The sequence below is a fragment of the Sesamum indicum genome, linkage group LG12 (genome assembly GCF_026168435.1).
Source record: "Sesamum indicum cultivar Baizhima isolate 11 linkage group LG12, ASM2616843v1, whole genome shotgun sequence".
NCBI classification, from domain to species: Eukaryota; Viridiplantae; Streptophyta; class Magnoliopsida; order Lamiales; family Pedaliaceae; genus Sesamum; species Sesamum indicum.
The window spans coordinates 16,152,854-16,169,470 of record NC_142668.1 but is presented as its reverse complement, the minus strand read 5'-3'; the positions used below and the strand labels follow the sequence as shown (position 1 = coordinate 16,169,470).

The 16,617-nt window shown below is 29.7% G+C and overlaps 3 long non-coding RNA genes across 3 annotated transcripts; 2 read left to right on the top strand and 1 right to left on the bottom strand.

Annotated features, from left to right (window-relative positions):
- Positions 1–4,672: 4,672 nt before the first annotated feature.
- LOC110012995 (uncharacterized) lies at positions 4,673–5,220 on the bottom strand. The gene is made up of 2 exons (XR_002288105.2): positions 5,071–5,220; positions 4,673–4,991 (listed from the first exon to the last, which is right to left on the bottom strand). It is a non-coding gene; the product is annotated as an uncharacterized LOC110012995 (long non-coding RNA).
- Positions 5,221–11,618: 6,398 nt separating this feature from the next.
- LOC105175491 (uncharacterized) lies at positions 11,619–12,550 on the top strand. The gene is made up of 2 exons (XR_848902.2): positions 11,619–11,876; positions 12,248–12,550. It is a non-coding gene; the product is annotated as an uncharacterized LOC105175491 (long non-coding RNA).
- Positions 12,551–14,014: 1,464 nt separating this feature from the next.
- Positions 14,015–14,877, top strand: LOC105175490 (uncharacterized). Its single transcript, XR_016063382.1, has 2 exons — positions 14,015–14,100; positions 14,532–14,877. It is a non-coding gene; the product is annotated as an uncharacterized LOC105175490 (long non-coding RNA).
- Positions 14,878–16,617: the final 1,740 nt, after the last annotated feature.

The window sequence follows — 16,617 nt, the reverse complement described above, 5'->3', positions numbered from 1 at the left end:
AAGATTATACGTAAATGTTGGTATTCTCCACAAAGTTGTGATAATAATTGTCATCCATAAATTGCAATATTCACTAAATAATGTGATTTCTCATTTCATGATTTATCCACACCTAAAAACATAGAACTTTCATCGATTCATATGGACTTTCTTTTTTACAAATCACACTTTTCAACTGCTTAAATGAATGTCATTTTATGTTTTATTTTTATTTTCAAATACTGATTACAGTTAAAGTTACGGGTTCGTGTTTCAAATGAATGTGCAGGTGTTAACGATTGACCATCACTTCAATATAAAATTTTATTAGCTCTCAATAATGTCTCATCTCATATGTTCTACCACGAGAAGACTAAGACTAGTTCTCAATCATATTGTCAAAACTCAAATACTTGTGGGAATGTAAGAATTATATTTAGAATCGATATAAAAATTTATCTCAACGTAAATTTTTTTCTTAATGTGCCGAATGAAGAAAGCCAATGACTATGAATAATTATAAAGATTTAACTGTTGTAAAAGATTAAATAATCTAGTAAATTTTTAACATTACTGTAAATGTAATTATAAATAGACTACTGAATATATAAAATATAATCATCAAATATTTATTAAACCCCATAAAATAATAATTAAATTATTGTAATAACGATATATAATTTAAACAAAATATTAAAAATAATTTGATAATTAAAAAAAATTAAAGCTTATTTCTGAGACGGCAACCTCAGCTGCTTGTTCGGATTATGGAAAGCAGCGCCGAGCAGGAGCAGATCATCTGCCGTGTATTATTTCCTTTTGATGATTCAACCTTTCCCGGGATCCTTCGGTGTGTTGTGCGTCCCGCTCCGCTTGAATGTAAATGTGTCATCTTCTTTGAATGTGTTGCACAAAGCATGTGTCATCTTAAAATTTGGAATTAAGGCTTTATGAACTTAATTCCAAACAAAAGGTTGAACCTTTGCGACAGAGCATCGTCATGATAGAAAGCTTTTGGACTTGAGTCATTTTGATGCATTGTGTGTAGTGACTTGTGTTGCGTGTTATATGTATTTAATGTTGTATAGAATGAATTATAATGTGATGGAAATCCTTTTTAATTGGCATAAATAGGTATAAGCCTATAAATTATAATTTGTTGGTTTGAACATTATGGGTTTTGATATTGATTAATTTCCTGACAGCCTGCAGTTAACCATATTGTTTTTGGAGCAATTTAGCCAATTTAAAATAAAAGAATAATCTTGTAGTTTCACATTGGATTAGTCCATCGAAGTGCACAAAGCCCAGATTTTGCAGACACTTACGCGTATTGATCCTAAACGCATTTAAAGTTTAAATTCGTTATCGACTTTTAATTTGGAATTCAATTATTAATCAATTTATTTTAGATTTAATTTATTCAAAAATTTTTAGACCAACAATTATATGAATGAAACAAAAAAATTGATTCCTGAGGAGACGAATAAACTGAAGAAAACTACAACAACATAGTTGGTTGGTTGTGAGAGGCAGGGGTCAGGTTATGGGCGTTGGCTGGTTTGGCGTCAGTAATGTGGTGATCCATGTAAGAATGCCCACAAATCTCACGTAGGCGGTATTTGTGGTGCAGATGATGTAGAACGCTCATGCAAAACAACTCAGACTCTTGTGGCAAACAACATGTCTACAATATCTTAAATCTTTAACAATTTGTTATTGGTATCGCAGTGGGATTAAAAATTCTAAAATATTTTAAATTTTACCATAGCTATGTTTGGGTTCAAAAGACATTGGACAAATAGACCAAATAGTATAAAAGATTACGTTTATACTCGAAACACAGATTTCATATACTTAATCGCATGGCCAGACGTGCACATCACATAATTAATTGGCTTGGTAAGAATTGGCAAAAGAAAATCACTGAATATTTTGGACAGATTACATTGTAACAATTTAGATGTCAAAACTTGGTGAGCAATTACTACTCAATAAAACATTTATTTTATAAATAAGGAAAGTAGTAAAGTTCTTAGCCCAATTCTGGAGCTATAAATATAAAACCAACTTTCATGAAATTCATTTTACAAATATTTTTCTTGATTCTTGTCAATGGCTTCGCACAATCTAGTATGTTCCATTCTTTTCTCATTCATCCTCACTCTCTTGTTAGTCCCTTATGAATGTAAGTATAAACTTACAAACTCTTTACATAGATAAATGAAATCTTTATTCTTTTTTAATATATGAATATTTATACATGTTGGGTATTTTTAATTTTGTGACAAGCCATATATATATATATATATATATTTCTTTTTGTGACAAGCCAACGTAAATTCTTTTTTGTTTAAAACTTATCTTATTTAAATTTCTTTGGTCATTTTCCATTTCCACAATGACATATGTGTTTATATATATATATATATATTTCTTTTTTTTTTAATTTTTTTTGGATTCTGTTCAAATAGGTTCTGGTTCTTGGAATGAAGGGAGAAAAATTATGAGAAATGAAAAATTGGTGATGCGCAGCGACGTGAGAGGCCCCAGAAAAAATGTGGCGTGCTATCGGTCCGACGGCTGCCTTAACCGACGGGTGTGCTGGTGTTGTCCCCATCTTTATTATAGCAAATGTTTTGTTACTAGACTAGACTGTGACAAAGCATGTTAATGACTACCCATCCATAATAAGACACATTCCATGTGTGTTTTTAAATTTATTTTTATGTTAAATTAATATAAAAAAAAATTATTTTCATGTGATGTATATTTATTTTATTTACGAAGAGCGGCGGGAAAGAGGAGGAATTTGAACACGATAAAATTAGCGATTAAAATGAGTTTTGGTATTATCATATGCAAAATTATATTGGATGGAAAAGGATTTCTTAACATGTTGCTGGTTGAAAAATGATTTATTTCCACTGTAATAATAGGCGTTGATTAGACATTATTGTAATAATTTGTTAAATATTAATATTGAAAAAAACAAAAATAAAGTTAGTGAAAGTTGAAAAGAGTGGCAATTTGGGGGTATAGAAGAGTGGGGAAGTTAATAAACAAATATTAAAAAATATATACAAATTAGCAAACCAATTAAAAGTGAGACACCAGAGTGGTGCTTTCACTTATAATAAAGTATAGATAGATAAATAATTAAATATTTATCATTAATTAATAAGTAAAAACCCATTAATTATTAAAAAAGATAAAAATTAAAAACCTGCCATTAAACGCAAAAAAAATTGGCAGAACAACATAAAAAATTCTCCGTCTGCACTCGAAACCCAAAATCGGACTGCTTAATCACATGGCGAAAGAAGGCTTGGCATAATTAATTGGGTTAGTAAAATTTGGGAAAAAATCAGTGTATAGTTTGAATAGAAGATATAACAATTTCAAAATTTGGAAAGCAATAACTCTATAATCATTACTTAATAAAACATTTGGTTTCCAAATAAATCAATCAGTAAAGTTCTTAGCCCAGTGCTGGAGCTATAAATATAACAAACATTAGTATGTGAAAATCATTACAAATATCTATTCTTTTCTTGATTATTGTCAATGGCTTCACATAACTTAGTCCATTTCATTCTCTTCCCATTGATTCTGATTGCCATGTTGGTTCCTCACGAATGTAAGTATCAAATTATAAATTCTTTATATGTCTAAATAAACCCTTTATTTTTCTTGAATATATATATATATATATATATGTATGCATATATTGAGTGTTTTTTAATTTTCTGATAAGTTACAATATATGACCTAATTATTAACGAAACCCCTGTTTAAATAATTTGATTATTTTCCATTTTCACGATGATTTTTACGCCTATTTTATTTTCTTTAATTATTTTGGGTTTGGGTAAATATGATAGTAGACAAGGGTATTTTTTAATTATGGTGGATTCGAACTTATGGTGTCTTAGATTTGATGTAAGTTCATAAATATATTAATTTTTTTCCTTTAATAATTATATATATATATATTTATTTATTGTAATTGTGGATTTTATTTGAACAGGCGTTGAGAATATGAGCACAAGTAAACATCTGGTGGAAGGTGTGAAACTAAATCTGACGGGGTGCTCGGAGGAAACATGCCGTGATGATTCTGGTCATAATATTCAATGCTGGTGTTGTAAAATTGTATTCCGATGTTGGTTTGCACCCGAATATTGTGACAAAAACTGTCATAATTAGACATATATATATGCTTTTGCAATAATGTGGTTTTAAATTAAATTCAACACTCCCATGAGTTGTTTGTGTTGCGTTAATTTTTATTTGTTTATTTAAAGTGGTAATTATATGTATATGATACATTCATATTTTGACAAATTAAACATTATATTAATTTGATTAATTAATATGATTAAAAATAATAAAAAAATATAAAATTATTCAAATAAAATGAAAAAAAAACTTATATAAAATGAGATATATAGTTGGTAGAATATTTCGAAGAAATAAAAAAGTTATTTTGGGCCGAACGCCTACATTATTCTTCATTTAATTTTAAAAGTAAAATAATATTCTCAATTTCTCATAAATTAATAGGGTTCGAACCCATAACTTTGAAGTTATGAAATCTTAATTTTGTCAATTAAATTAAGCACATTGGCCAAAAGAAAAAAAAAATAAAAACTATTCAATACTGAGATTGCAAATGAGCCAAACTCGTCAATACATTCTAATTTCTCCATTCATTAAAATATTAATATAATTATGTAATTAGGGTTTACATATAATTAAAAAGGATAAGTGATGTGAGAGAATTTGAAGAAGAGACTTATTATTGATGGGAGAATGCTATAATTGTGAATGTGTGTGCTATGTTTGACAGTCTTTGTCACAAGCTATTCGAGTAGCCCAGCATCTGATTGGAAGACGACTGGGACAACACCAGCACACCCCTTGATTCTGGCAACTCGTCTTGTAGCATCCTAGGTTGATCTTCTCGCCCGCCACCATATTTTCTCTTCCTCCACTCCAATTCTCAAAGCCTGTTCAGACAAAATATCAAATTCCTTTATTAATTATATATTTATACATATATACATACATGTATCAATGTGTACTTACATTCATAAGGGACAAACAATGCAGTGAAGGTGATTGAGAAGAGGATGAAACAAGCTAAGCTACGGGAAGCCATTGATGAGAAACAAGATAAATATTAATTTGTAATGAATTTTGTATACTAATATTTGTTATATTTATAGGTGTAGTATGAGGCTAACAACTTTAGTAATTTTCTTATTAAAACTCAGATTTTTTATTGAATAAAGATTATAGAGAGATTGCTTCCCAATTTTTTGACATACGCTCTTTATGTCAAAATATTGTGTGATTTTCTTGCCAAATTTTACCAACCCAATTATGTTTCCGAATTACCTCATGACTTAAACTACGTGCTGCTGTTTAATATTAATTTAGAGTATTTAATGCTGGATTTTGAATATTATTCTTCGTTAAAAATGTAATGGATATTGTAATAATATTTGTAGTTATTGGTCTAGACATGTTTTCTTTGGAATTAAATGTGTTTTTTGTCTCGTAAATTAGGTTATTTGGCATTTTTTTTTTGAACTTTTTAGAATAATATTTTGGTCTTATATTTTTTTAATTTTCACAATTTAGTATTTTTGTTCTCCGGAGTTCACTTTCTCTCGGCAAGAAGGGTGGAATATGCAAAAAGAACAATTGAAATTGTGAAAACTAAAAAGATGTAGGACCAAAATGCTATTATAAAAAGTTATATGTATATATCTATATATAGCAAGGCTTTCCTTGATCACATTGGTTCAATTTTGACCAAACATTTTTTGTGGTGCTTTTTGAATATTTTAATTACTAAGAAAAAATTTCATTGACTAGAAAAAATCATTTATTTCATATTAAGAATTTAATTTGTATTTATCTACAAAATCATATACACAATATCTTATTTTCAAAATTAATACTTATCCATACAAAATTCTGTTAACAAGATTACGATACAAATTCAAAATGTATTAACTCTAGAAAAATATCATTTATTTTAAATTAAGAATTTAGTTTGTATTTATCTACAAAATTATTTACACAATAACTTATTTTTTAAATTAATATTTATCCATACAAAATTCTGTCTTGAAGATTACGATACTAATGCAAACTATATTTATCTTAACTAAATTCAAATTTTAGAGTATCATATATTTTTCATTTAGAAATATTATTTATTTTATAATTATCATTTATTTAAATTTAATCATACAATTTTTTTAATATTCTAAACTTACATTATTCTCTTTGTATATACACATATACGGTCCTCATGGGACAGTTCAATATTTCGAACATGCATAAGACTTTTTAAAGAGAGGTATTGTGTTTGAACTTTGGGAACATCTGTATGTTGAGTGCGATGAGTATATATATATAGACACGAACACATACATAAATATCTATATACATGAGTAATGATTATGGAGATACAGCTCGTGAAATGTTATGATTGAAGTGGACACTATATAATTTTCCCAAAATATTCAATGTTTTGCTGTTAAATTAATATTCTTTCTTGGGCTAATCATTATTGGGTCATACCCATAAGATATATTGCTTAGTTGTTTTTCTTAAGTTTTAATTTTTAAATTTTAAATTTTATTGATTACCAAACAGACGAATGTACTAAAATCATTCCATACGAATCAGCCCCTAAATGAATTGTTTTGAGTGAATCATTACATTACAAGTTATAGTAATTAAAACCATAATCTATTTTCTTCATATATTCACACCTTCTAATCTATGGTCTATTCAACACATTATCTCTACAATTATGGATAATTACACGTGCTTCCACAACCCCTGATTTTTATGATTTACACTCTTTAACCTATAGTCTATTTATGTAATTATGCAAAAAATATGAGTGATTTGTATAAATAATTCATAGATTAGGAGTATAAATGTAATTGCTCTTAAAAAATGTCTAATAATTAATGATCAGATTCAAGTTATTCGAGTCTCTAGTTTTAGAATTGGGATATTACAGATTACAAGTTATATAAGAAATTATAATTATTTATATAGTATGCATAAATGGCTACGTATATTTGGAAAAAAAATCAATACTCAAATATTGAATATTAATAATGAGATCTCAAAATAAAATATAGGGTTTTAAATTAAGTAAAATTTTGATGTATAAATATATGAGAAAAGGGGGTAGTGTAGTATATAATTCATCACAAGATTTATGAATTATGGCTTCTCATTTCGTCCTCATTTTATTGACGCTGGCTGTTTTACTACCTCCCCTTCAATGTAAGTACCGCTTATTAGCTAATCTTGCTTTCTTTTTTCAATAATTTTATTTATTATATTCAAATATAAATTAAATTATTTAATATATTAAAATTTTTGTTTAATCAGGCATTGAGAATTTGAGTGGGAGGAAGGAGAAATTGGTGATGAGAAGGGTGGGAGAATTAGGGAGGAAAGTTGACTTGTCTGGGTGCAGCAAGAGCAGCTGCGAGAACCAAAGAGTGTGCTGGTGTTGTTATTTAACGCATTGCTGGGCTACTAGAATAGCGTGCGACAAGCACTGTCCCCTTCCACCCCCCACCGCTCACCACCATTCTCTATAATTAATTACTTTCGTTTTAAATTAAATGATCTCTCCCCATCTCAATTTATTTTCGGCATTTACGTTCAAAAATTTGGATTCAATGAATAATGTTATATCCAAATTCAGACCCATTAAAAAAATACGAATTTAGTTTGGATTGAGTCTCTACCAATGAGTATGTTTATCTGCACAAATTACAGATAAATACGTCTAAATTTTCTTGATTTAGAACAGATAAGATTTTCTAACCAATGAATATTATTTTAATAAATTAAAATTTTCAAAAGAATATTTGATCGATCAGTAGTTCTGCTATATATATAGCTTGATTGTCAAATAAATTCCAAAACTGAGAAAAAGAATAACGAAGAAGAATTTTTTAATGAAAGATTTATATTGTAAAAATAAATATTTTACTGGATTAAATTAAAACTTATTTTATCATATAAGAGAGTGGTGTAAGTTTAAAACAATAAATGAGGCACTAAAAAGTATGGTTAAATTGTTAATAAATGATAGTAATAAGATAAATAATATTTTTCATCGGATAATACATACTCCTCTTAAATTTAAATTTATTATAAAATAAAATGAAATTTAATTAGTATCAAGATCCAGAAGATAGAAATTTGTATGGATAAGTATTAATTCTGAAAATAAAATATTGTACAGATGATTTTGTAGATATATATATATATAGTTAGTTAAACAACATTTTGCTATTTAATAGATATATAGATATATATTTTAACAAATAATATTACTTTAAATATTGATACATCCCTTTCAAAAAAAATATTGATCTTGTATATCAAAATATTTATCTTGCATCATAAACCCGACATAAACACTGAAAATTTTGGAAAAGTTATATAGTATCCACTTCAACGATAAGATTTCACGAGCAGTATCTTCATAATCATTGCTCATGTATATAGATATTTATGTATGTGTTCGTGTGTGTGTGTGTGTGTCTATATATATATATAACACTCATCACACCCAACATATATACGCACTTAAAGTTCAAACACGATACCTCTCATTAAAAAGTCTTATGCATGTCCGAAATATTGAATTGTCCCATGAGGACCATATATGTGTATATACCAAGAGAGTAATGTAAGTTTAAAATATTAAAAAAATTATATGATTAAATTTAAAATAAATAATATTTGTAAATGAATAATATATGATACTCTAAAATTTGAATTTAGTTAAGATAAATATAGTTTGCATTAGTATCGTAATCTTCAAGATAGAATTTTGTATGTATAAGTGTTGGGAGTTTATTCCCACAGTGATGAGCCCTATAAACTATTACAGAGATAATGGTGGGTATGAAAAACCCTTATACAATAATTTACAGATTAATGAATAAAGGAATAACAGATAAAAGAAATATACAATATGAAAACAGTAAAGTAATTGGCTCAGGATTCAGATCCGGCAATCGAATACCCAACCACCACCATAGGCCGACAATCCTCAGGGTTACAAAGAACCCACAAAGCCACCAAGGCACAAAGACATAAAGAACCACAAAGAGACCACTTAGGCTTCACTTAGAATTACTCATAAAACACTAAGTAGTTTTCCTTCTCACACAGAAAAATATTGTCACGAAGTATTTCACAAAAAAAAAAAGGTTTCCTTTTGTTCTTGTTCTATTCGATTTCTAACAAACTAGAAAAGAGGGTGAGAGATTTATATGGTCGGACATTAAAGACGAAGGCGGTGGAGGATTTTTTCAAGAAAGAGGAAAACAATCGGCTGAAGAAAATGAAGGGCTTTGGAGGGAAGGATTGGGGTTAGGGAGTTAAGAAGGCGGGTCATAGAAGTGGGTTGAGACAACGGATTGAGTTCGTGGACCGGGTTGCCATCCAAGTGAGTGAGGGATTGGGCCGAGGGTTTTGGGCCAACCATAAATGGTACTGGATCAATAATTTCCAACATATTTCCCCTTGGACCAGGACCCATAAGTAAGAATCAGACCCAAGGGGTTGGATTTGGCAAAACATCACAGTCCTTAATTTTGCTGCAAAAAAGATGTTAGCAACAACATTTACAAAAAGATATCGCAATCATGAAAGATGGTGAAAATGTGCTTTTAATTCTTGTTTGTCAAATATCTCACTTGGAGAATGCCATTTGCTGTATATAGCCTATATTCCGTCTCAACATGGTTGCTTATATGTCTTAGTGGCTGGTTGCACCTGAGTGACTGTTTGATTTAGCTTCGGTGGCTACAGGTTTATAGCGTGGCTATCTGCTTGGTGCAAAAATAACTTAGTGTTTTGTACTTACTGCTAATTGTTGGGTGCTATGTTGTGCTTAGTGCTTGCGATATTATTTTTCGAATCTTGTTGCTAACAACTCTGTTTTGCAGGTATATTTGGTATGATGAATGCCAGATCAGCCCTAGAACTGAGTTCCCTTTTGGGTCCTGGTCCAAGGGGGGATTTGTTGGATTTTGGCCCAGGACCATTTTTATTTGGTAGGCCCTGCAGCGCAACCCACCACCTGATGACCCAACCCGCCGACTCAGCCCACCAACCTATGACCCAACCCATTCGCATAAAACCCCTAAAACCAACCCTCATTGTTATTTGCTACAACTCTCTCTCCCCTCCACCCCCCTTTCTTGCCCAAGACAATAGCTTTCTCCTCTTTTTCTTGTTCTCCATTTTTTTTTTCATCTTCAATGACTTTGGAAATGATTTCCACTACCCAAAATTTTCTCATTCTTCTACATTTCTTCAGTATAAATAAGCACCCCTTGAACTGAAGAAAGAATGAGCAATTGACGAAGGAAATCGGTGGTGGGTTGTTGCAGATGAGGTTGTGTGCTTCCTCCCCTGATCTGGCTCCCTGTGCCTCTTATATTTTGTCCAGGTCCTTTTATGTTTTCACTTTATTTTAATATTATTATGGTTATAACTCTAACAAAGAATATTATTTTTTTTGGGTAAATATAAGTTTCATTAATAAAACAAGATCGTACAGTACAACAGTGCTCAACTGGTGGTTTGTCCCTCAACCGGCCAAGAGATACACCATAATCTATATAACGCACATGAACTAACAGAACGAGATAAGTTAACACTGATAATTCTTTGTCTAATATCTTCCATAATAATGGTGGTCATGATGCTCTGTGGTCGCTCCGTATGCTCAAAACTTCTCAAATTTCGTTCCTCCAAATGTGGTAGATGCAAGCAGCAATGAGTGCACGATGAGTCAAGTTAATGAAATATTGTCCTCTCCATTTCATTGCAGCCCACTCAACATCCCGTGGCCACTCTCTATTGGGCCATTCAAACCGCACATTCCGCCGAATTGCTGTCAGATATCTTCGGTATAACGGCATCAAAAAAATAGATGAGTATGTGTCTCCATTGCGCCCTCATCACATAATATACAGGCACCTAAATATGATAGTCATGGTTGTATATTTTTTGGGCTCATCATTTTGGGATGAATTCCCAACAATAAATATTAATTTAAAATAAGATATTGTGTAAATAATTTTGTAGATAAATAAAAACTAAATTCTTAAGTTAAAAATAAATGATATTTTTCTAGAGTTTACTTAGGATAAATACAGTTCGAATTTGTATCGTAATCTTGTTAACAGAATTTTTTATGGATAAGTATTAATTTTGAAAATAAATATTGTGTATATGATTTTATAGATAAATACAAATTAAATTCTTAATTTGAAATAAATGAAATTTTCTAGTCAATGAAATTTTTTCTTAATTTTTGTAGATAAATACAAAGAATTTGAAATAAATGAAATTTTTTAGTCAATGAAATTTTTTCTTAGTAATTCAAATATTTGGTCAAAATTGAACCAATTTGATCAAAGAAAGTCTTGAGATATATAAATATAGTAACAAATAAAATGACTTTTATGTTTATCTTGTATATCAAAATATTTATCTATGCTTCATAAATCTGAAGTAATTCTTATAAATTTGACAGAAAATAACTGAATATTACGGGACGAATATATTAAATCCACTTAATCTCAAAATTAGACAAACAATGTACATCTCTGTAATCATTACTCATAATATATTTGGTTTCTAAATACACTATATTTACTAAAATCTTAGCCCAGCGCTGGGGCTATAAATATAACAAACATTAGTGTATGAAATTCATTATAAATACTTTTCCTGATTATTGTCGATGGCCTCACATCACTTAGCCTGTCTCGTTCTCTTCGCGTTAATCATGACTGCTCTGTTTGTCCCTTATGAATGTAAGTATATAGTCCTATATCTCTATATATCTATAAATGAAATCACGACTTTTTATATATGTATATATATGTGCATATATATACATATTTTTTTATATGTACGGATACCGAACATGCGCCCACACTCAAGGTTCAAATAAGAAACCTCTCGTAGAATAATCTTACGCTCGAGCTTGGAGGTGTCCACTTGAGGACTATATATGCGTATATACTATGTGATTTCAATATTGTAATAAGTTGACATAAATGATTTGATTAATTTGAAATTATGTTGTAATTTCTTTTGTGTTTTTAGATTTTCTTGTTTAAATATCTTTGATTATTTTCCATTTCCACAATGATATCTACGTCTATATATTTTGTTTAAACAGGCTCTGATTCTTGGAGCGGAGGAAGAAAAATTATGGACAACGAAAACTCGGTGGTGCGCGGCGGCGTGAAGGCCAACACCAGAAATGGGGATTGTTATCAGGCGGCGAAATGCGACGAGGGCAAGTGCTGGTGTTGTCCCCATATACTTATTCATGGATGTTTTCTTACTAGGATACATTGTGACGAGGCATGTTCAAAATCAACCTCGCATACTTGATCATTTTGTATGCGCAGATCAATCATTCTGCTTTCAATAAATTTGATTATAAAATCAGTTTATTATGTGGGGGATTAATTTCAAATGATGTGATTATGGTATTTTAATTCATAATTTAATAATTAATTATATAAATATAAATGGTTAATAAATTTCAAAATTAACATCATTCTTTGAAAAGTAAAAGGGATAATATTAAAGAAATGGGTGAATAGCAATTTATCCCCTGTGATATTGAAAATGAGCACATTATCCCCCTATAAAAAAAATATAACAATTTATCTCTTTATACTTTTTAAAAGGAAAAAAATATTATAGAATCACTTTATATCAAAAACTATGTTAAAATATCTAAATTTAAAATAATATTACTTATTAAAACTTAGATGAATGTATTATTTATATTATATAATTCATTTTAGATCAAAAACTATATTACTTATTGACTGTTGGTGCTGTAGGATTAGAGGAAAATGTTACCTTAACAAGGATGATTGTGAGCCCAATTGTCAGCCTCGACTCTCCTTACATCCATAATCTACTCTTGTTTTAATTTTTCTCCGTTTAAAATAACTAAATAAATATTTCCGCACGTGCCATATGCACTTAATAAATTTCTTTTTTTATATATACATGGAAAATTTAATTAACGATTTCAATATGTGGGTCTGCATACTATATCATTTGATATTTTCAGACTCGGTTATGTCATTTAATTATGGGTACAAAATAAATCATCCTATATAATTGGTTAATAACGAGTTTTATTGGGATTTGGTATAATTACAAATATATTATTGTTGTTTGAGAAATTACAATACTCTCAATTTTGACCAGCTCAATCTATTAGTACCCGTTAGATTTTAATTTATTTTTTGTGATGAACTGATTAAAATATTTTTGTAGATTATTATTTATAATTTTTAGATCGAAAATTATATTAAAATTACCTACATCTATAATAATATCACTTATTGTAGTTGAATGTATTCTTTATATTATTTAATTTAATTTTTCAATATGTAACTACCTACATCAAATTTATTAATATTATTTTATTATATAATTTGAAATATTTATATAAAATACAAAATTAAAAACCAAGCAAAGCAGCGCGGGGATGGGTTCTTTGTAGGGCAATGCGGGGTGGGTCTCAGATTCCGGCAGACCTCCCCTGTTGCCATCCATAATCATGTAACTTCAGAATGTCCTTTTTAGTTAAAGAATTTAAAATTTCATCCTTACCAAAAGTCTCCGCGATTAAATTATATATATATATATATATGACACATACTGACATATACTAAATAGAGATTACTTTAAATGAGAATATTTCAAGTAGATTAAAAATTGGAGCAATCCCATAATAGTATAATTGGCAGCTGCATAATTGAGTTACTGTATCAAGAAAAGTAAGTAGCAATTAACAAAATTATATGACAAGAATCCTCAAAATCTTAGTGTGAAATATTAATGTAATATGGTGATGGCCCTACCCTGCATGCTGCTATAAATATGATTAAAACCCTCAATCAGAAAATTCACTATGAGTTGAACAATACATGGCTTCATATAACTTTGCTCATCTCATTCTCTTCTCCTTCACCCTTGCCGCCCTCTTTGCTACTCATCAATGTAAGTGCCAAATGAAAAGAAAAGAAACATTAGGTTACATCATCTTTTTACAAGGGCAGGAGTGTAGGCTCGTATCATCAAATGACAGGGAATAACTGCATCTACACTCGGTCCTTGTCTTATAGTTTATTTATATAATTATACTTTTTAAAAAAATTACACATCAGAAACGTCAACATTATTTAGACGGCCCACATAATTTTTTTGAAAAATTACACATATATCTTTAGAAATGTCAACAATATTACACAAACTATCATAATGTCTTTTTTATTGTTAGGAGTGGTTTTTTTTGTAATTACGTAAAAAAAATAAGAATAATTATGTAAATGAACAATAAATCTAGGAGTTTAAATATAATTAACCCTTTATTTTTTTAGTGACGGTTGTACCATCAAATTTTATTTATTTATTTATTTTTTCTTGAATAGGTGTTGATTATGGAAGATGGAGAGTGGAAAGGGAAGATAAGATGGAAGAAAAGTTGGGTAGGACAAGTGTTAGAAGAGGCGAAGGCGAGGGTGAGAAATTTACTTTGTATGATTGCTCGAGGGGGCCATGCGCTGGTGTCCATGACTGTTGGTGCTGTAAGGCAATAGGCTTCTGCTACTTGGTGAAGGAACAGTGCGAAGACGAGTGTCATGCGCGGCCAACAACATCAGTTCGAGCTCGTCCACCCTCTATCACCACCTCATAATCTTGTTTCAAATCATTATTAAATAAATCTATGTACCTCCAATTTCATTAATAATGCAACCAAGGATTTAAGACGTCTAATTAACTATCAATTTCTACATCTGTAAATTGTTCTTTAATTTTAATTTTTATTTTTTTATTGAGAGTGTGAATATTATGAGATTGTGGATTCGTCTGACCCTAATTTGTTAGTAGCATTAATAATTGTTAATTGTGCTCGTTAGTCTAACATAGGACTTAAAATTATTCGAGTTGAGCCGAAGACATTATTTTTTAAGTTTATTCGAATTGTTATCAAATTCGAAATATTGTATATGAATTTGACTTGATTATTAATGTAGTCGAGTTCAAACGAGTTTTAAATACATTAGTCATGAATCGAACTCAAGTGTTTTAATATTTCTTAAAAGAGTTTATTATTTTCTAGTTGTATTTTTTGGTATGATTTAATTTATTATTTATTGTATTTATAATACAACCCTAAATTTAAGCAATTGTTCAAAAGAAAATCACCGTATCATCAAAAATAAATAATAAATAGGCATATTCAGTGATCCGAACCTCAATTGGATTGGTTTATAGGCTGAGTCTAAGTTTATAAATGAACTCAATTAGTGTCATTCAAAAGGCCCAAAACACCACAGGATCAATCATCAGCAGTAGTGGGGTAATGGGCTTTTCAGGCTATGGGTGTCAATTACCATTTTATAAATGAACTCAAGAGGTGGGTTGTCGGCCCAAACAATCCAACCGGATATTGGTGTCAATTACCATTTTGTCCCCGTCTCTCCTGCCCTTCTTTTGGACTATGGAAGCAAGAGAAAAGGAAAGGAAGAAAAGTGGGTTACAATATGGACGGCGTGATGGTGTGGAGGAGGAATGTGATGCACCATGCACCATGCACCATCTATCACTCATGAGGAACAAATGAATAATTGAAAATGTAGACAAATAACAGAGGGATTGGACTTATTCCTAATTCAATATTATATATGGGGTGACAAGGGAAGTGGTTGGATCCTGGTGGGTTTCTACCTATATGTTTCCTTGGGCTGGATGAATTCAAACGTCTCTCAATTTTTAATCCAACTCCATTCACTACTATTCCCTTAAATATATATACAGATTCAACAAACTAATATTTTTAAATCGATGAACATATTTTAAAAAATTTAAAAATAAATAAAATAAAATAATTATCAATTTATATTTATGGGAAATTCATAATTTTTTTTTATAAAATTAAGGCCTTATTACAAACAAAACCATATTAGTAGACAAAATTTACTTTTTATAACAGTTAGCAGCAGAATTTGTTTTAACGACTGGACATCAACATATGTTGCCCAATCATTTTTCTTGGACGAAAAGAAAAAAATAAATAAAATTTAATTCATCACACTAATAATAAAAATAGTATAGTACAAGTAAACGAGATTAATGTAGCGACATCGACAATTATCTGGAATATATATATATATATGTATGTATATATGGGGTAAGATTGAGATGTGAGTTGGACAGCAGGAGTGTGTGAATATATATCCAATGGCGTCAGTTATATCTTAAACCAAGATTGCCAACTCCGCCACACCCGATATTTTCTCACCTTCTCCATCTCATCATATCATATCCATCACCATTCAATTCAATGATTAAATAAGCACTTTTGATTGATTCAAATGCACATTTCAATTTCATGCACCTCATCGGTATCATCCAATCCCTATATATATATATATATATTAGAGTAAAACTCGTGTTATGTATATATATATATATATATAATTTTTAGTTCTTTAAATAATAAATAAAATATTT